Here is a 22,586-nt window from a genome sequence, read left to right on the forward strand (position 1 = left end):
AGGCATCGCAAAATGGCAGCACCCTCTTACCTGAACAGGCAGCCTGCTGCTTCTTCAATGCTGGAGGGCCTCCTATTGGATCCCGCCCGCTGTCCTTAATTGGATGGCGAGCATGCCAGCTGGTCACAAATTGGCGAATTTGGGGGGAAATCACAGCCGGATGACTGTTCCCCACAAGGACGGGCTTCTGACCCTCATTTGGCATTATGTCCTGAAGCCCGTGGGGAAAATCCTGCCTCGTGAATTTGTCCAGCCCTGAAAATGATGCCCGATAGCTATAATGTGTATACCTGCAATACCTGAAATATTTATTCTCTAGTTCTCATTAAAGGAGGTAGGTACCACAATTAAAGTAATTAATTACATTGATCTAATATTTTTCTTCCTGCCAAGCAATTAAAAAAAATAAAAAACATAAAGCAGCTCACTTAAATATATACACATTTAGTGAATATTTTTGTCCTTGTTTTTACTTAAAGTTGTCAAGACTTCATTTTCAAAAATATTTCGAAGTAGGTGGGTTATCGCATTATGTATTTTTTTATTTGTCATGGGATGTGGGCATCGCTGGCTAGGCCAGCATTTATTGCCCATCCCTAATTGCCCTTGAGAAGGTGATGGTGAGCTGCCTTCTTGAAGCGCTGCAGTCCTTGGGGTGTAGGTACACCAACAATGCTGTTAGGAAGGGAGTTCCAGGATTTTGACCCATCGGCAGTAAAGGAATGGGGATATAGTTCCGAGTCAGATGGTGTGTGACTTTGAGGGGATCTTGCAGGTGGTGGTGCTCCCATGCACCTGTTGTTCTTGTTCTTCTAGGTGGTAGAGGTCGCGGGTTTGGAAGATGCTGTCATGGAGCCTTGATGAGTTGATGCAGTGCATCTTGTAGATGGTACATACTGCTGCCACTATGTGTTAGTGGTGAAGGGAGTGAATGTTGAAGGTGGTGGATGGGGTGCCAATCAAGTGGGCTGCATGTCCTGGATGGTGTCGAACTTCTTGAGTGTTGTTGGAGCTGCACTCATCCAGGCAAGTGGAGAGAACGCCTGACTTGTGCCTTGTAGTTGGTGGACAGGCATTGGGAAGTCAGGAGGTGAGTTACGTGTCGCAGAAGTCCCAGCCTCTGACCTGCTGTTGTAGCCACAATGTTTATGTGGCTGGTCCAGTTCAGTTTCTGGTCAATGGTAAACCCCAGGATGTTAATGGTGGGGGATTCAGTGATGGTAATGCCATTGAACTTCAAGGGGAGATGGTTAAATTCTCTCTTGTTTGAGATGGTCGTTGCCTGGCACTTGTGTGGCGCAAATGTTGCTTGCCACTTATCAGCCCAAGCCTGGATGTTGTATGGGTCTTGCTGCATCTGGACACGGCTGCTTCATTATGTAAGGATTCACGAATGGTACTGAACATTGTGCAATCATCAGCGAACATCCCCACTTCTGACCTTATGATGGACGGAAGGTCATTGATGAAGCAGCTGAAGATGGGGTTGAGCCTAGGACACTACCCTGAGGAACTCCTGCAGTGATGTCCTGGGACTGAGATGATTGACCTCCAACAACCACAATCACCTTCCTTTGTGCCAGGTGTGACTTCAACCAGCGGAGAGTTTTCCCCCTAATTCCAGTTTTGCTAGGGCTCCTTGATGCCATACTCGACCAAATGCTGCCTTGATATCAAGGGCAGTTAGTCTCACCTTACCTCTTGAGTTCAGCTCTTTTGTCCATGTTTGGACCAAGGCAGTAATGAAGTTAGGTGCTGTGCGGCCCTAGTGGAATCCAAACTTAGCGTCAGTGAGCAGGTTATTGCTGAGCAAGTGCTGCTTGATAGCACTGTTGACGACCCCTTCCATCACTTTGCTGATGATCGAGAGTAGACTAATAGGGCAGTAATTGGCCGGGTCGGATTTGTCCTGCTTTTTGTGGACAGGACATACCTGGGCAATTATCCACATTGCAGGGTAGATGCCAATGTTGTAGCTGTACTGGAAGAGCTTGGCTAGGGGTGCAGCTAGTTCTGGAGCCCAAGTCTTCACTACTATTGCCGGAAGTCTTTTGTAGATTATTCTCAGTTGCATTTAATTAAAAACAAGCACTATTTATTAAACATGTTTGAAAGTGGATTATAATACTTGAAGATGATAAAAGTAAGCATTCAGTTAGCGTTAGCTTAGAAAAGCCTCAGGCCACATTTGGGTTGCCAACTGTGGTTGAACATATTCGAGGAGGTTTTACCACATGACGCCCTGCGTCCACCCACCCCACCTTTCCTGCCACCATTCTCCCGCCCAGGACTTGAGCACAAAATCAAAGCTGACACTCCACTGTAGTACTGAGGGAGTGCTGCGCAGCTGGAGGTGCCATCTTTCAGATGAGATATTAAACCGAGACCCCAGTGGACGTAAAAGATCCTATGGCATTATTTTGAAGAAGAGCAGGGGAGTTGTCACTGGTACACTTGCCAATATTTATCCTTCAATCGATAGTTTCATGACACCGTTACTGAGACCAGCTTTCAATTCCAGATTTTTATTAATTAATTGAATTGATTTTCAGCAGCTTCCAAGGTGGGATTTGAACCTGTCTGGGCCTCTGGATTACTAGTTCAGTGACATTACCACAATGCCACCATCTCCTCACTCAAGACCACAGTGACGGCATTTTCTCCTTTTAAAAAGGCAGTGCTTTAGTGAAAGTGTTTTTCACAAAAATATTTTTTATTTGCATGCACATTAATGGGGGGGGGGGGGGAATTTTATGCGGAGGCGGGAAGAGCATATAATTGGGCAGGGGAGGATCCTGCCACCCCACTAAATTAAGTCTGGGGCGGGAAGTCCTGTGAATGGCCTTCCCACCCTTCTGCCAATTGAGGCCCCTAAGTAGGCAATTAATGCCCAATTAAGCGCCTGCTTCCGCCGCCACCGGAATTAGCAGAGCGGCGGGTGGACCTGTCGCCGCATGAGGAGCGCAACAAACAAACCCGTGCGGGTTGCATGCTGGCTCCGGAGGGAGGGCCCCTCATTAAAAGGCACTTAGTGCTTGAATGAAGAACCTGGCATAGGGAAGTGGGTGGATGCCGCTGAGAGCTGCCCCCCCCCTGCCCTTGCTGCCGGCCCCCTACACCCACCTCCTCCCCTGTGACCCCCACTCCACGAAACCCCTTCCCCCCTGACTTACGTGTGGCCTGGTTCCAGGCCTTGGGTGAGTTCTCTATTGGCTGCAGCCAATGTTTCTGCAGTGGTACTGCTCAGTTAAAAAGCTGCCGGCCTCTTATTGGCTGACAGCTCTCATCAGTCGTGACTTCTGCTGCTGGGGTCCTTGATGCCAGAGAAGGCCTGCCGCTGTTTCTCTTAAGTGCCTAACTCGCACTTGATCCATCAGGCCTTTCCCAGAGGAGGTGACACAGGGCTCTCGACTGCGCTTTTGTTAGTGGTTGAGACCCTGTCGCCTGGATAAAATCCCAGCCAATGTGGTAATTGATGAAAATGTCACAAGGCTTAATGTCCAACTGATTCTTTATTCATGGAGGCCACAGGCTTCATTATCCGATTGCAACAATAGCTTTATGTCTGTTTAATGATGCAGTTACAAAGCCAAATGGTATAAAATGATTTTGGAGTCCATCAGCATAAGAACAGTAGTAGTCTTCTACGGATCTGACTTTGGAGTGCACTAAAGCGCTCATTCCAGAAGGACATCTCACACTGATCTTAGTTTGTACAAAGTACTATATAATCCACTACAGTATAAAACTGCCCAGACAGTATAGTAGACTGCTTGAATGTTTAAAAATTGTGTGGAATCCTTTAATGCCGATGAGGGGCAAAACTTCCGCCTGCCCTTTTCAAATATTAATAATTAGTCTGTTGGAGAACAGAATTCTGCAATATACATCTGACTGTGCACACAGTTGTGGCTGACCTTCATGTGACCTTCAGTAAGGTGCAGTTGGCAGTATAATTCTGTTCTACCTATTTGTACACTTAAGTACAAACGCAAGATAGCTGCAGTATATCTGGAGCTTAAAAGTTGAGGCAACCAAATGTAATCTTAGGAAATCCTCTCTACTTAATCCATTTGTTTGTACTGAACAGATTTTGTAGAACACAATGCATGAATACGTTCCCATTACCAAATATTCACAAAGGCAACATGTATTGTGATATTTTACAATAAAATAATTTACTCAAATCTTAGTTGTATTACTTATTCATTTGAGAGTTTTATTAAAGCAAGTGAATGAATTTTTGTATGGATTATATTCTATTAAGGTTGTACAAAATAAAATGTACAGAAATTCATAAAAATGAGCAATCAGTACATCAAATGTTAATGCTTACTGTTTTAAAAAAATCTTCTAATTTGCTTGAGGAATTTTTTAACTAATCTATGAGAAACATTTAATTTTACAAGATTACTGTTACTGTAGCTGAAAATATTATAAACTTAGGAACAGGAGTAGGTCATTTAGCCTCTCGAGCTTGTTCCCCCATTTGATGAGATAATGGCTGATTAATGACGTAACTCCATATACCTACCATTGCCCCATATCTCTTAATACCTTTGGCTAAGAAAAATCTTACAATCTCAGTTTTAAAATTAATTGTTCTAGCATCAGTTGCCATTTGTGGGAGAGTTCCAAGCTTCTCCCAGCCTTTGTATGAAGAAGTGTTTCCTAATTTCACTCACAGAATCACAGAATTGTCACAGCACAGAAGGAGACCATTCGGCCTGTCATGTCTGTGCTGGCTTTCCAAAGGAGCAATTCCCCTAGTGCCACTCCTCCACCTTCTCCCCCAAGCCCTGCACATTCTTTCTTTTCAGATAATAATCCAATTCCCCCTTGAATGCCTCTATTGAACCTGCTTCTACCGCACTCTCAGGTAGTGCATTCCAAATCCTAACCACTCGCTACGTGAAAAGGTTTTTCCCCATGTCGCCATTGCTTCTTTTGCCAATGATCTTAAATCTGCGCCCTCATGTTCTTGATTCTTCCACCAATGGGAACAGTTTTTTCCCTATCTACTCTGTCCCAACCCCTAATGATTTTGAACACCTCTTTCAAATCTCTCAACCGTCTCTTTTCCAAGGAAAACAGTTCCAAATTCACCAGCCTATCCACGTAACTGAAGTTCCTCATCCCTGGAACCATTCTTGTGAACCTTGTCTGCACTCTCTCTAATGCTTTCATATCTTTCCTAAAGTGTGGCAGTTTTGATCATAAGATCATAAGAAGTAGGAGCAGGAGTAGGCCGTCCGGCCCTTCGAGCCTGCTCCGCCATTCAATAAGATCATGGCTGATCTTTTCGTGGACTCAGATCCACTTACCCGCATTCTCACCGTATCCCTTAATTCCTTTATTATTCAAAAAGATATTTACCTTAGCTTTAAAAATGTTTACTGAAGAAGCGTCAACTACTTCACTGGGCAAGGAATTCCATAGATTAACAACCCTCTGGGTGAAGAAGTTTCTTCTTAATTCAGTCCTAAATCTGCTCCCTCTAATGTTGAGGCTATGCCCTCTTGTCCTAGCTTCACCTGCCAGTGGAAACATACTCTTCACTTGTATCTTATCTATTCCCTTCATGATTTTATATGTTTCTATAAGATCCCCCCTCATTCTTCTGAATTCCAATGAATATAATCCCAATCTACTCAGTGTCTCCTCATAAGCCAACCCCCTCAACTCCGGAATCAACCTAGTGAACCTCCTCTGCACCCTCTCCAGTGCCAGTACATCCTTTCTCAAGTAAGGAGACCAAAACTGCACACAGTACTCCAGGTGCAACCTCACCAGTACCTTATACAGCTGCAACATAACCTCTCTGCTTTTAAACTTAATCCCTTTAGCAATGAAGGACAAAATTCCATTTGCCTTCCTAATTACTTGCTGTACCTGCAGACCAACCTTCTGCGATTCATGCACAAGGACACCCAGGTCCCTCTGCATAGCAGCATGCTGCAACTTTTTACCATTCAAGTAATAATCCTTTTTACTGTTACTCCTACCGAAATGAATGACTTCACATTTATTAACATTGTATTCCATCTGCCAGTCCTTTGCCCACTCACTCAATGTATCTATGTTCCTCTGCAAAGTTTCACAGTCATCTGCACACTTTGCTCTGCCACTCATCTTAGTGTCATCTGCAAACTTTGACACCCCACAAGTGGTCCCCAACTCCAAATCATCTATATAAATTGTAAATAATTGCGGACCCAACACCGATCCCTGAGGCACACCACTAGTGACTGATTGCCAACCAGAATAGCACTCATTTATCCCCACTCTCTGCTTCCTGTCAGTCAACCAATCCTCTATCCATGCTAATACTTTACCCCTAACGCCATGCATCCTTATTTTATACAGCAGCCTCTTGTGCGGCACCTTGTCGAAGGCTTTTTGGAAATCTAGGTACACCACATCCACTGGGTCCCCATTGTCCACCTTGCTCGTAATGTCATCATAGAATTCCAAAAGATTTGTCAAGCATGACCTGCCCTTCATGAACCCATGCTGCGTCTGCCCAACGGGACACTTTCTATCGAGATGCCCTGCTATTTCTTCCTTGATAATAGACTCAAGCATCTTCCCCACTACAGAGGTTAAGCTAACCGGTCTATAATTCCCCATCCTTTGTCTACCTCCCTTTTTAAACAGTGGCATCACATCTGCTGTTTTCCAATCTGCTGGGACTACCCCAGAGTCCGGTGAATTTTGGAAAATTATCACCAGTGCACCTGCTATCTCTCCCGCCATCTCTTTTAGTACCCTAGGATGCATTCCATCAGGGCCAGGAGACTTATCAATCCTTAGCTCCATTAGCTTGCCCAACACTACCTCTTCTGTAATAATGATTGTTTCCAGGTCCTCACCTACGTTCGTCTCTTTGTCAATTACTGGCATGTTATTAATGTCCTCCACTGTGAAGATCGATACAAAATACCTGTTCAATGCCTCGGCCATTTCATCATATCCCATAACTAAATTCCCCTTCTCATCCTCTAAAGGACCAATGTTTACTTTAGCCACTGTTTTTCGTTTTATATATTTATAGAAACTTTTGCTATCTGTCTTTATATTCTGTGCTAGTTTTTTCTCATGTTCTATCTTACTTTTCTTTATAGCCCTTTTTGTGGCTGTCTGTTGACTTTTAAAGTTTTCCCAATCTTCTAGTTTCATGCTGTTTTTGGCCACTTTGTATGCCTTCTTTTTCAATTTGATAGCCTCCCTTATTTCCTTAGACACCCATGGTAGATTACCCCTTTTCTTCCAGTCCTTCCTTTTCACTGGAATATACTTTTGCTGAGCACTTTGAAAAATTGCTTTGAAAGTCCTCCACTGCTCGTCAACTGTCCCACCATAAAATCTTTGTTTCCAATCTACTCGAGCCAAGTCCTCCCTCATTCTATTGTAGTCCCCCTTGTTCAAGCACAGGACCCTGGTATTGGATTTTATCTTCACACTCTCCATCTGTATTCTAAATTCAACCATACTGTGATCACTCCTTCCAAGAGGATCCCTAACTATGAGGTCATTAATTATTCCTGTCTCATTACACAGGACTAGATCTAGGATAGCTCGCTCCCTCGTCGGTTCCATTACATACTGTTCAAGAAAACTATCACGGATACACTCAACGAACTCCTCCTCAAGGCTACCCTGACTGAGCTGGTTCGACCAATCTATATGTAGATTAAAATCCCCCATGATAATTGCCGTACCATTTTTACAGGCATTAGTTATTTCTTTGTTTATTGCCCGCCCCAATGTGATGTTATTATTTGGTGGCCTATAGACTACGCCTATCAATGACTTTTTCTTCTTCTATATCAGGAAGAGCAAGGCTCCTAACATCAACCCCTGGGGAATTCCACTACAAACCTTCTTCCAGTCTGAAAAACATCCATTAACCACTACTCTCTGTTTCCTGTTACTCAGCCAATTTCATATCCATGTTTCTACTGTCCCTTTTATTCCATGAGCTATAACTTTGCTCACAAATCTGTTGTGCGTCACTTTATCAATTGCCTTTTGGCAGTCCATGTACACCCCATCAACAGCATTACCCTCATCAACACTCTCTGTTACCTCATCAATAAACTCAAAGCAAGATAGTTAAACATGATTTGCCCTTAACAAATCTGAGTTGGCTTTCCTCAATTAACCTGCATTTGCCCAAGTGACTATTAATTTTGTCCCAAATTATCATTTCAAAGAGCTTCCTCACCACAGAGGTTAAACTGACTAGCTTGTTGTTGCTGGGCTTATTTTTACACCCTTTATTGAACAAGGGTATAATGTCTGCAATTCTTCAGTTCTCTGGAAGCACCCCTGAGTCTAAGGAAGATTGGACAATTCTAACCAGTGCCTCTACAATTTCCACTCTCACTTCCCTCAGTATCCTTGGATGAATTTCATTTGGTCCTGGTGCCTTATCAACTTTAGGTATAGACAGCCTATCTAATACCTCCTCCTTATCAATTTTAAACCCTTCAAGTGTCTGAATTACCTCCTCTTTCATCATGATCTGTGCAGCATCATCTTCCTTGGTAAAGACAGATGCAAAGTATTTAATACCTCAGTTATGCCTCCTGCCTCCATGCGTAAATCCCCTTTTTGGTCCCTAATCGGCTCCACTTCTCCTTTTACCACCTTTTTGCTATTTATATGCCTATAGCAGATTTTTGGATTCCCTTTTATGTTAGCTGCCAGTCTCTTTTCATACTCTCTCTTTGCTTTTCTTATCTGCTTTTTCACTTCCCCTCTGAACCTTCTGTATTCGACCTAGTTCTCAGTTGTATTATCTGTCATAAGCACACTTTTTTTTCTGACATCTGTCAGAAGCACACTTTTTTCTTCTTCATCTTCGTCTCTACTCTCTTTCATCATCCATGGACCTCTGGATTTGTTTGCCCGACCTTTCTCCTTCGTGGGAATCTACCGTGACTGTGTCCAAACTATCTCTTCTTTAAAGGCAGCCCATTGTTCAGTTACCATTTTGCCTGCCAACCTTTAATTCCAATTTATCTGGACCAGATCCATTCTTGCCCCATTGAAGTTGGCCTTCCCCCAGTTAATTATTCTAACTCTGGATTGTACCTTGTCCTTTTCCATAGCCAACTTAAACCTTATGATACAATGATCACTGTTCCCTAAATGTTCCCTTATTGACACTTGATCCACTTGGCCCACCTCATTCTCAACAACCAGGTCTAAAGTGCCTCCTTTGTTGTTGGACTGGAAACATACTGTTGTAGCAAATTTTCCTGAACACTCTTGGAACTCTTGCTCCTCTATGCCCTTTACACTACTAATATCCTAGTCTATATTTGGATAATTAAAGACCTCATCATAACCACTTTTCTTGCACCTCTCTGTAATTTCCTTGCAAATTTGTTCCTCTACATCTTTTCCACTAGTTGGTGGCCTGACTACAGAGAGCAATGCAATTGCACCATTTTTGTTCCTTTGCTCCAGCCAAATAGATTCTGTCCCTGACCTCTCTGAGACAGCCTCACTTTCCAGCACTGCAATGTTCACATTAATCAGTACTGCCACCCGCCCCACCCCCTTTCCTATCTTTCCTGAACACCTTTTATCCAGGAATATTAAATACCCAGTCTTACCCTTCTTTGAGCCAGGTCTCTGTTATCGCCACAATATGATATTTCCACGTCAATCTGCGCCTGTAATTTACCAATCTTATTTATCATACTTCGCGCATTCATCTACATGTACTATAACCCTAATTTAGACTTTATTACTTTCCCCCTTACTCTGAACCCACCTAATAACGTACTGTTTCCTATTCTAGTGCTATCAGTCTCTCTTATTCCGTGCACCTTGGTATTCCTTTCTGATATTACATCCTGATTCCCACACCTCTGCAAGTTAGTTTAAATCCTTTCCAACAGCACTAGAAAATCGCCCCACAAGGAAATCGGTCCCGACATCTGAAAGGTCTGGCTCTAATTTTTAGACTATGCTTCCTAGTCCTAGACTCCCCAGCTAGTGGAAATAGTTTCTATCTACTTGAAAACTTTGATCAAACCACCCCTTAACATTCTAAATTCCAGGGAATACAACCCAAGTTTTTTTTAATCCCTCCTCCTAGCTTAACCCTTGGAGTCCAGGTATCATTCTGGTAAGTCTATGCTGCACTCCCTCCAAGGTCAGTATATCCTTTCTAAGGTGTGGGGTCCAGAACTGTTCGCCGTACTTCAGGCCTGGTCTAATGGTTTGAATGAGTTGTAAAGTGAGTGTCTCTTACTGGTTTCTCCCAGAATCCCATTTCTATATATAAAAAAAGCAAAGGTAGCTTTTTTCATGCCTTGTATTTTGTTGCCTATTTTGGAAAAGAAAATTTGTGATTTATCTCTGGTACTCAAGGAGTACAATGAACTCATAAAATGCTAACCGTTTAATATGTGATCACAACTTGGGCTTACAAAGATTATTCAGTAAAGACTCAAAAGGACAAGACTATAATATCACGAACATTGACAAATATGAGAATGAGTTGGGTAGGAACGACCTTACACATGGAACTTTGGAAAAGGAGACCTGTTAAAAGTTTGTGTGCTGCACTGTAATTTTTGTTTCAGAAGGCCTGCCGATGAATTGTGCCCCTTCCTGGAGTTCTCAGTGAACCAATGTAGCATTATTCTTTTTCTCTACATGTATTAAACATTTCATAACCAGGGAGCTTTCAGATATGAAGAATACATTTTTTTATTATTATCAAGTCTGCCATAATTAGTTGAACATTTGGGCTCATTACCATATATAAAAGCTTGGTTACTTTATATCAGATGGTCATGGATTCAAGCCCATGTCAGGATTTGTGCCCATAATCTACACTGGCACATTGGTGCAGTAGAGCTGCATTGTCCTTTGGGCGAGATGTTAAACTGAGAGTCCTGTTTGCCTGTTCAGGTGGAAATCTGTGACACATTTGGATAAGAGCAGGGTTATTCTCCAATGTCCTTGTCAATAATTATACCTCAACCAACACCACTAAAAAACTGATTAGCTGGTCAGTTTACTCCTTTCTATTCATGGGACTTTGTGTGCAGTTTGGTTATAGGAGAGAAAAGATTGTGCGTCTTGGTTGTCACTGGTGTTCTTTGGGAGCATTACTCATGGACTGGTTTGCCAACTTGCCAGTGGTATCATCCCAGCTCTTTTTAATTATAGAGAGTAAAAAAAAAGATGATTTTTTAAAAGGAATTTTATGTTGGGAATTATAATATGACCTTTCAGAAGGAAGAAATACAGAAGCAGATTTTTCGATGGATTATTCATTTTGAGTCAACACAAAACTGTAAGCTAGTTAGCGTTGGCTCAGTGGGAGAACTTTCACCTCTGTGCCAGAAAGTTACAGGTTGAAGCCAGATTCTAGAAACGTTATCTCGGCTGATGTATTACAGTATTGAGGGAGTGCTGCACTGTTAGACGTGTTGTCTTTTGACTGAGACATTAAACTGCAGTCCACCTGTCCTCCCGTATACAAAAGATCCAATATTCACAGAGGAACAGGGTATCCGATCGGTATCCTGTCCAAAATCTTTCCCTCAACTAACAGCACCAAAAACAGATTACTTTGTGATTTATCTCATTGCTTTTTGTGGGACCTTGCTGTGCACAAATTGACTGTTGCATTTGCCTACATTACAGTGGTGACTACACTTCAACAGTAATTCATTGAATGCGAAGCACTTTGGGAGATCCTAAGGATGTGAAAGGCGCAATATAAATGTAAGTTCTTTCCAATTTATCAGATGTTGCATTTTTGCATACAGATAAAAGAGACCATACACGTGCATTTGAGGACTGTTTTGTGAAATGCTAACACACAAGTTAAACCACTGACGATAAGCTTAAAATGTTGGTGGTTAGCAGGAATGAAAATTAGTAAATGTAATGCCAATTTTCCTCCTCACGCTCTCAGGTTAGTGTAAGTCAGGTGGTGTGCATTTTGCATGGCTTCAACCCGAACGTAGCTGAGCCTGTCAGTATTTCTGCGATAAGCTCATGTGTTGGGTGAATGCTGGGCAGGACTGCAACTTGGAAATGCTCACTGGCTCACATAAGGAGTCGGGAAGCTGTGTGCTGCTGCAGGCTGTAAAGGGCAGTAGCAGCACAACCTCTAAACTTTTGACTTGCTCGCTACAGCAGTGAATGGCCTTCCAAAGGTAAACTGCTGTAATATATAATTTTATTAAAACTTAGCTAAGGTCGCAGGAAGTTGACGTTTCCTCCTGTTCTGTTCTGAAGGGGCAGCCTAGCAGTGCTTGCCATGGGCGTTCTGTTACCCAGGGCATCTGCCCAGCATTCAGCCCAGCAGTCGACATGGATGATATTATTCTGTTACTACCCTGCCACTTACATCCAGTTTATATGGTCATGCTTGCTTCAAGCAAGAGCTTCTCACTCATGCTGGGGTTCCCAGGAAATGTGTATCAACTGCGAATAGAAACTGTAGCAAATGGAGCATTATTCAGAAGCAAATCGGTCCCGTGGTGTCCATTCTCTGATGTGCTAATAATAATTTGTAATATATTAATTAATGTAACTAGTTCATAATAACTAGTTCGTAGGGGGCGGCACAGTGGCACAGTGGTTAGCACCACAGCCTTACAGCTCCAGCAACCCGGGCTCGGTTCTGGGTACTGCCTGTGCGGAGTTTGCAAGTTCTCCCTGTAACCGCGTGGGTTTCCGCTAGATGCTCCAGTTTCCTTCCACAGCCAAAGACTTGCAGGTTGATAGGTAAATTGGCCATTGTAAATTGCCCCTAGTGTAGGTAGATGGTAGGAGAATTGAGGGAAGGTGGGGATATGGTAGGGAATATGGGATTAATGTAGGATTAGTATAAATGGGTGGTTGATGGTCGGCACAGACTCGGTGGGCCTGTTTCAGTGCTGTATCGCTCTTTGACTCTATAATTGCTGGAACCAGGCACACGGTGTACCCATGTAGACCGATTTAGTTGCAATCAGAAGTGTCAAATAGCATTTAGACATGGTAACACTAAAGTACAAGTTAATTGCTGCAAATCAAGGTTTTTTTTCCAAAGTGCATACTTTACATGTCTGTGCAAGGGAAAAATTGTTACATCTTCCAAACACAGCAGCCATCGTTTGAGTACCAGGATGCACACGATATCTTTTTTTAAACTCTAAGGTACAAATGCTAAGTATGTTTTTATGCTATATTTTTGTATCAACTTGGCGAAACATCTTTGAAGTGATTCAGTCCAATTTTTGCCCAACAAGTTAATTAATTACACATAGAGCCTAAATTAGATACTCCACAGTCCCGCCTGCTGTCTGTGTGTTAGTTTCCTTAAGGACAGGTCCAACTGCATTGCTGAAAGATCAAGCCCATTTATATCTGTGGTTGGATCTAATTAGTGGGGTTCACTATCTTGCTGCTCAAGTTGCTTGTGGGAGGTTGTCCCTGAGCAATTTTTTAACACAAGTTAAGAGCAAGATCAAAAATTAAGCTGGGTCAATTTATTAATGAATACTATAATTTCCGAGGGCGATGTGTTTGTAACATCAAATAGCTATTTGTTTAGTTATTTATATCAATTATAGAATGTTTTCATTAGTTCTAATATCTTAATTCTACTATTTCATATGATTGATTTAATGTAATTAGTTTTACCAATTTTATTTTTACCTACCACCATGCCAGCCAGGAGGGTGTTTAGGTGACCAGTTCCTATAGCTTTGCTAGTTATATTTTGTAACTGAATGTTAAAAGTTCAAAAAGATAGTGTATGAGATAACTTGTTTGTATTGTCTTTCCCCTTCCTTTTCTCTTTTTATCTGCCTGATGCTGATTTTACTTCTGCAGGCAGGAAATTGTAGTTGAGGCAGAAGATCAGCCATGATCCTACTGAGTGGTGAAGCAGGCTCGAGGGGCCATATGGTCTACTCCTGCTCTTATTTCTTATGTACTTATGTTAATTGTTCAACAAAGATCAGCAATTCCTGTACAATTTTTCATATAATTGCTGTGAGGATCTTGTGTGTGTTATAATATGCTAAATTTCTGTCTGGTCCCTGGCAGTGTTGTGTAAACTCATCATTAGCAGGTTTGACATTCAACCTGGTAAAGTAATGGAAAGAATTGGGGAAAGTTTGTAACTAATCTGTGTCTTGATTGACAGCTCGACAGGAAAACTACTTGGTTGACAAATTCTTCCTGGATGGTACTGATTGTTTCTTTTGAGGGCCTTTGGAATCAAATTTGCTATGTTTGAACAGTATGAATTAATAAATAATATTAAATGCAAGAAAACACAACAAATTGTTTTGTAATTGGTGTTATTTACAAAATATTTCAAGATTCTAGATGTTCTGTGCAAAAACAAATATGTTTGAGACTTAAAATGTCTAAATGTGCGGAATAGTAAATGATATCAACATAGGAACAGGTGTAGGCATTCAGCTCCTTAAGCTTGCTGAAATCCTCACCCCTGCTTTTGTTACCTTTATACTTAACTATTCCAACACTGTCCTGGCCAGCCTCCCAGCTTCCACCCTACATAAGTTTGAGCTCATCCAAAACTCTCCTACCCATATTTTTACTTGCACCGAGCCGCATTCACCTGTCACGCCTGTGCTTGCTGACCTCCATTGGCTCCCAGTCTGGCAACATTTCAGTTTTATAATCCTCATCCTTGTTTTCATGTTACTCCATGGTCTCACCTCACCCTATCACTATAACCAGCTCCAGCCCTAAAACTCTCCAAGATCTCTGTGCTCCTCCAATTCTGGCCTCTTGTATATCCCCAGTTTTAATCACTTCACCATTGGCAGCCATGCCTTCAGCTGCTTTAGCCCTGAGCTCTGGAATTCCCTCCCTAGCCTCTTCGCCTATCACTATCTCCTCCTTTATGGTGCCCCTAAAATCTACCTATTTGACCAACTTTTGTTCATCTGTCCTTATACCCCCTTATGTTGCTCTGTGGCAGAATTTTGTTTGTTAATGCTGTGAAGTGTCTTGGGAGATATGACCATGTTAAAGGCAATATATAAGTGCAAGTTGTTGTTGTTCCATCATTCATTTAGATAAATACATTAGATTAAACATTGAAGTAGTTCATGTTTAAGAGAAATATTGTCATTGTGTGAAGAGAAATATTATCTACAATGCAGCTGCACATTCTTGACTCAAGCAATAAAAAATGCTGTCTACCTTTAGGCTAGAATGCATTGTATCCTAGTAAATCTAAAAATAACTGCTTTAAACACTTATTGATGCTTTTAACCTGAGCTGTATCGAAGGTGTAGTCATGACATTTATTCATTTATGGTGATGGATAGTATTACTCAAAACAAATGCAGGTTATTATCAATGTCCTTTTTATTTAGTCTTTGGTCATGAGAGGAAAAATAATATGTGAAGAAGTAATTTCTTGACCTATAGGAAAAAGAAATAACGTGCATTTTTATTGTGCCTTTCATGGTCCCAAATTATCCCAAAGCACTTCACAATTAATTAAGTACTTTTTAAGTGTAGACACTGTTACATAGAAACATACAAAATAGGAGCAGGAGTAGGCCATTTGGCCCTTCGAGCCTGCTCCGCCATTCATTCTGATCATTGCTGATCATCCAACTCAGTAGCCTGTTCCCATACCCTTTGATCCCTTTAGACATATGAGCTATATCTAACTCTTTCTTGAAAACATACAATGTTTTGACCTCAACTGCTTTCTGTGGTAGCGAATTCCACAGGCTCACCACTCTCTGGGTGAAGTAATTTCTCCTCATCTCAGTCCTGAAAGGTTTACTCCATATCCTGAGACTATGACCCTGGTTCTGGACTCCCCACCATCAGGAACATCCTTCCTGCATCTACCCTGTCAAGTCCTGTTAAAATTTCATAGGTTTCTATGAGACCCCCCCTCACTCTTCTGAACTCCAGCGAATATAATCCTAACCGACTCAATCTCTCCTCATACATCAGTCCCGCCATCCCAGGAATCGGTCTGGTAAACCTTTGCTGCACTCCCTCTATAGCAAGAACATCCTTCCTCAGATAAGGAGACCAAAACTGCACACAATATTCCAGGTGTGGCCTCACCAAGGCCCTGTATAATTGCAGCAAGACATCCCTGCTCCTGTACTCGAATCCTCTCACTATGAAGGCCAACATACCATTTGCGTTTTTTACTTCCTGTTGCAACTGCATGCTTAAATCTGCCTTCTTGTTTTTGCTACCAAAGTGGATAACCTCACATTTATCCACATTATATTGCATCTGCCATACATTGTCCAAATCACCCGAAATCCTCTCTGCATCCTCCTCACAACTCACCCTCCCACACAGTTTTGTGTCATCTGCAAATTTGGAGATATTACATTTAGTTCCCTCATCTAACTCATTAATGTATATTGTGAATAGCTGGGGTCCTAGCACCGATCCCTGCAGTACCCCACTAGTCACTGCCTGCCATTCGGAAAAGGACCCATTTATCCCTACCTTTTGTTTCCCGTCCGCCAACCAATTTTCTATCCATCGCAATACACTACCCCCAATCCCATGCGCTTTAATTTTACACGCTAATCTCTTATGTGGGACTTTGTCGAAAGCCTTTTGAAAGTCCAAATAAACCACATCCACTGGCTGCCCCTCATCAACTCTACTAGTTACATCCTCGAAGAATTCTAGTAGATTTGTCAAGCATGATTTCACTTTCGTAAATTCATGCTGACTCTGCCCGATTCTACCACTGTTCTCTAAGTGCACTGCCAGAAAATCTTTGATAATAGTCTCTAGAATTTTGCCCACTACCGACATCAGGCTGACTTGTCCATAATTCCCTGCTTTCTCTCTACCGCCCTTTTTAAATAGCGGGGTTACATTAGCTACCCTCCAATCTGTAGCAACTGTTGTAACCTAGACAAATATGGCTGCAATTTGTACACAAGATCCCACAACAACAATGGGATGAATGATCAGATAATTTGTTTCAGTGATGTTGGTTAAGGGATAAATGTTGCCAGGGTGAAGTCCCCTGCTGGTCTTCAAATAGAGGTACATGATCCTTTATGTGCACCTGAGAGGACCTCAGTTTAATATCTGATTGGAAAGATGCCACCTCTGACAGTGTAGCATTCCTTTAGTACTGTACTGAGCTATCACCCTTGATTATGTGCTCAAGTCTCTGGAGTAGGGTTTGAACCCGTGATCTTCTGAGGTGAGAGTGTTGCCATGGAGTCAAGGCTGGCTCTATATACTATATCCTGATTCTTGTCTTGTTTTTTCACTGTGTGTAATTATGTTAGATCCTACAATTAAATTTGGCCTTTTTTTTAAAGCTGGAAATCCTACTTCCAAATGTAGAAGCTCGTGACTGTTTAGTTTATCTCATAGATATATGGTATCTGTTGCATTTTATCTCACTTAAACAGAAATATGAAGATGAGATAAATTTTGGACTCGTTTTCTGAATTCAATGAGGCTGTATGCCTGAGAGAAGGTATCTGTTATTGTGTTAATGGGAGATTTAGTTGTTTACTGCCAGCTGGCTGCTTCCCATGAGCAACTTGATTACAAGGATGATGGACAGATTGAACCACCTGCTATGTGGCCTGTCAAAAGACTCCACGCCACCCTGTGACATTGGCCCAGTTGCTTGCAAATCAATACACTGGAAGTTGTGAGAGTTTTGTTGAACATAATCACAGTGGTATGCCACATAAATAGGGGAGTGTCTCATTAGGGTCTGTGTGAAAATACTCAATATAGATGTATCATTAAAATTGTCAGGGCCTCATTAGCCTTTTGTTTGAAAATCTCCAACTTGAGACACTTCATGCTGTGGGTTACTGGGAGATGGAACTCATGATATCCTTCCCAAATAAATGGCTGCCAAGATTTTGTTGCCGGAATTGAGCCAGTCAATGGCCTATTAATCTTCTAGAGTAGAATCTTCTAACTGTTCATGTGCTTCCATTTCCTCTAATTCAGAGAGTTGTGTATAAGAGTGAAGTGGTGGGGAGGATCGTAACCCTAACAACTATTTATTGATTGAATGGAAAACCTAGTTTTTTAGCCTGCTAGAACTGACCATCGTTTGTCCCATACCTAAGATCCTAAAGATGGGACCTAACAGACCTGAGGGGAATACCCTGAACATCTAGAAGACTTTTATCTTAAAAGTTTAGAATGTTAAATTAAAAAGGTTTGTCTTTTGATGCCAGTGTAACATTTTTAAAAACCCTTTTAAGATATAAAATCCTTCATATTCTGTTGGCTCTTGACAATTGTTCAGTCACGATCAATCATCTAGGGTTAACATAGCAGTCATCACAGCTTGTCACCATTTTTTGGGGGGAGACATGGGGGGAGAATATTTAATGGTGCTGAGGTTACCGAATGATACCTTAAGCTTGCATTCATCTAACATGCTGAGCTTCTGACCTGAAATAATTCTACACAATCTTGTGTCTGATTAAGTTTGAACTTATGATTTTGTGGTTCCTCGCGTCCAAAATGTTCGCAATTTTTATTCTGATAACTAAGCATCACTTTGCATTTTATAATTGGTCATGATGCCAAATCTCAGATTTCTCTTCTGTCTAAAATTGCTTACAAATATCTTTTTCTCTCAGCAATTATAAAGCTTTATTTTTTCTTTGCTGCTTTGCATTTAGATTTCTATATGTATTTTGTGAATATGTGCATTGGGATCCTTATTGAAGGTGGGCGATCTAGCAAAGCAGATGACAGGCAGTGTTTGACTTGTCTAAATATGGTTTGTTTGGAATACTTCCAATCAGTATTTAGGATTAATGCAGTGAGTGGTAAAGACCTGGAACTCACTGCCTACGTGGGTGGTGGAAGACGATCGATGATTTCAAAAGGAAATTGGATGGGCACTTGAGGGAAATAAACTTGCAGGGCTATTGGAATAAAGCAGGGCAATGGCCTGACTGGGTTGCTCCACAGAGAGCTGACATGGACCCGATTAGCCAAATGGCCTCCTCCTGTGCTGTAATGGCTCGATGAATCTGACTCTCTGATTGTGATCACTTGATTATGTGTAAGTGGTAACAGTCCTCAGTGTATATCCATCGCAAGTGACTTGTTTTTGCTTTTTGAAGCTAGTTGATAGACTTGAGCTTACAAACAGTGTTTTTTATGCATATTGCTAACCATCTCAGATATTTTTCACCAGTAAACTGATTGTTAATTGACCCTCATTCTACGCCTACTGTGTTTTGCTGGGAAGAAAGAAACACCAAAATATTATAATACAAGAAAAAAAAATTGGAAAATATGTATTTAGAACTTCAGCATTGAGATTAAAAAATCATGAGTGAAGATTACCTCTGTGTACATTTATATAGTGAAATTATAAATGTATTTATAAAGAACTTTTTAATATTTTCACTACACAGGAGGAGTAGGGCTAATTAGGGATAAAAAAAGGGGATTGAAACATGGAGGCAGGAGGAGTACCTGAGGTGCTAAATGAATACTTTGCAACTGTTTTTCCTAAGGAAGAAGATGCTACCCAGGCCATGGTGAAAGAGGAGGTAATTAATACACTAGAAGGATTTAAAATTGATAAGGAGGAAATATTAGATAGGCTGTCCATAACGAAAGTTGATAAGGCAGAACGACCAGATGAGATGCATCTAAGGATAATGAGGGAAGTGAGAGCAGAAATTGCAGAAGCACTGGCCATAATTTTCCAGTCTTCCTTAGACTCAGGTGTGGTGCCAGAGGACTGGAGAATTGCACATGTTACACCTCGTTCAGAAAAGGGTGGAAAGATAAGCCGAGCAACTACAATCCAGTCAGTTTAACTTCGGTAGTGGGCAACTTCTAGAAACAATAATTCGGGACAAAATTAATAAGCACATGGATAAATGCGGGTTAACTAAGGAAAGCCAACATGGATTTGTCAAGGGAAAATCATGTTTGACTAATTTGCTGGAGTTTTTTTGAAGAGGTGACAAAGAGGATTGATGAGGGCAATGCAGTTGATGTGGTGTACCTGGACTTCCAGAAGGCATTTTATAAAGTGCCACACAACAGACTTGTGAGCAAAGTTATAGCTCATGGAATAAAAGGGATGGTAGCAACATGGATACGGAAGTGGCTGAGTGACAGGAAACAGAGAGTCGTGATTAATGGATATTTTTCGGCTGGAGGAAAGTTTGTAGTGGAGTTCCCCAGGGATTAGTGTTGGGACCCTTGCTTTTTCTGAAATATATTAATATCCTAGACTTTGGTGTACAGGGCACAGTTTCAAAGTTTGCGGATGTTACGAAACCTGGAAGCATTGTGAAATGTGAGGGTGATAGTGTAGAACTTCAGAACGACATAGACAAGTTGGCGGAATGGATGGGCAAGTGGCAGATGAAGTTCAATGTGGAGAAATGTGAAGTGATTGATTTTGGTAGGAAGAACATGGAGAGACAATGTAAGATAAAGGGTACAATTATAAAGGGGCTGCAGGAGCAGAGGGACCTGGTTGCATTTGTGCATAAGTCATTGAAGTGGCAGGACAGGTTGAGAGAGCGGTTAATAAAGCATACAGTATGCTCAATTTTATTAATGGGGACATAGAGTACAAGAGCAAAGAAGTTATGTTGAACTTGTATAAGACACTATTCTGGCCTCAGCTGGAGTACTGCGTCCTGTTCTGGTAACCACACTTTAGGAAAGATGTGAAAGCAGTGGAGAGAGTGCAGAAAAGATTCAGAAGAATAGTTCCAGGGATGAGGAACTTCAGTTATGAAGATAGATTGGAGAAGTTGTGACTATTTTCCTTAGAAAAAGGAAGGTTGAGAGGTGAATTAATAGAAGTATTCAAAATCATGAGGAGTCTGGACAGAGTAGATAGGGAAAAAACTGTTACCACTTGTGAAAGCATCAAGAACGAGAGGGCACAGATTTAAAATAATTGGCAAAAGAAGCAAAAGCGACATGAGGAAAATCTTTTCCATGTAGCAGGTGGTTAAGGTCTGGAATGCACTTCCTGAGAGTGTGGTGGAGGCAGGTTCAATCGAGACATTCAAAAGGGAATTAGACTGTTATCCAGAAAGGAAGAATGTGCAGGATTATGGGGAAAAGGCAGGGGAATGGCACGAGGTGAATTGCGCATTTGGACAGCTGGTGCAGACACGATGGGCTGAATGGCCTCCTTTTGTACTGTAATGATTCTGTGATTCTGTGACATAGCATACAAAGGAAATCTTTCCTGTCTGGATGTATGAGTTAGTATGGAGTGATTACCTGTATTGTTGCCAATTTTTACTGTTGCCATTCTGAGTAAAACTGGCTGATTTTTGGTTGCAGTTTCTAAACCTGTAAACTTATTGTGTGCAAATGCTTTTCAGTAGCATGTAATGCAGTAATATCCTGGATTCTTTTGTTTTCAAGCTATTTGCAGATTTGATTTTCCAACTTATAAAATTCAACTATTGAATTTTTGCCCCACACTCTGGAATGGACTTTATTGATCCTTCTGCCTTGCTACTTTTCTCCCATCCCTCAAAAGGCTACTCAAAACCAATTTTTTGCCTATCGTCATATAGTTTGATTGGTTTTGCTGCTAGGTTTTCTGCCTGAGATTTGTCTTATATTTTGGGTTCAAAAAGTTAAATATTTGTCTATTTTGCGACAGTGAGGTTACCTGTGAATACAACAAAGCTGATATGCAGCTTTCTAAAAATTCTGCAGTACCAAATATTTTTTGTCTGGCTGTCATAAAAATCTTTAATACTTGTTGTCTTGGTAAGGCTGCAGCTGATATTGATAATAGTCCATAAATGTCAGACATCACAGTTATGAAATGTAAGTATATTGAGAGCCTAAAAGAACATTTTAAATGACTGGTTGTCGAGTCAATACTGTGAAGAATGGGAAAAAAAACAGGATTAAGACTTGCTTTTAGTACGATTGCTATAACATCTTTTGTGCTCATAGACTTATCTCAACGTTTTTTTCCCTTAATCTCTCGATTCCCAAAGAGACTCATTATAGAGCTACAACTGAAGGAACTAATTAATGCAGGCAGTTCGGTATTGGTTTTGATACACCAGAGACTAGTTGCTGGCCTGCTGGAGCATGAAGATTGACACTGTGGGTTGCAGATATACAAAGGACATAATGACAGGACTATAGTGATAGTTCTTTTTTTTTGCAAGTCCAATCCATTTCCTATGTATTAGTACACAAAATGCATATGCGGGCTAATTGTCTCAAATCGCCAAGCCTTCACCAGTGTTCAAACAACCCAATTAACCTTTGTTATAAAACATTTTGTCAATTAGATCCAGTTTTCTGTTCAGTTGTCATTCTATTTTTGTTCATTTCAGCAAAAATTTGTCATTCTCTTTGAAATGCAGAGTGTCTGGAAAAAGACAGTCTTCCTGCCTTTTATAGTCCCCTGGATACTACTGGAATTTGGCTTGCTAACTTCCATAGAAGCAGCTGAAGCCCAAGAGAGCTTAGCAAAACAGGGGGAGCATTTGGTTTGAGGCAATGTATAAAATGAAAAGTTTGTCATATCTTCTGCGTGCGGGACATAGAAAGTAAAAGAAACATTACCT

The 22,586-nt window shown here is 41.3% G+C and overlaps 1 protein-coding gene across 5 annotated transcripts in view; it reads left to right on the forward strand.

Moving 5' to 3' along the window:
* LOC137375294 (inactive N-acetylated-alpha-linked acidic dipeptidase-like protein 2) overlaps positions 1-22,586 on the forward strand; it is a 1,073,632-nt gene that overhangs the window by 106,893 nt on the left and 944,153 nt on the right. For all 5 annotated transcript variants that reach the window (XM_068042232.1, XM_068042235.1, XM_068042233.1 and 2 more), the window contains one exon: positions 11,677-11,757. The gene's annotated coding sequence lies outside the window, so the exon portion shown is untranslated. The remainder of the gene's footprint in view (positions 1-11,676; positions 11,758-22,586) is intronic.

The sequence above is a fragment of the Heterodontus francisci genome, chromosome 11 (genome assembly GCF_036365525.1).
Source record: "Heterodontus francisci isolate sHetFra1 chromosome 11, sHetFra1.hap1, whole genome shotgun sequence".
In the NCBI taxonomy this organism is placed as follows: domain Eukaryota; kingdom Metazoa; phylum Chordata; class Chondrichthyes; order Heterodontiformes; family Heterodontidae; genus Heterodontus; species Heterodontus francisci.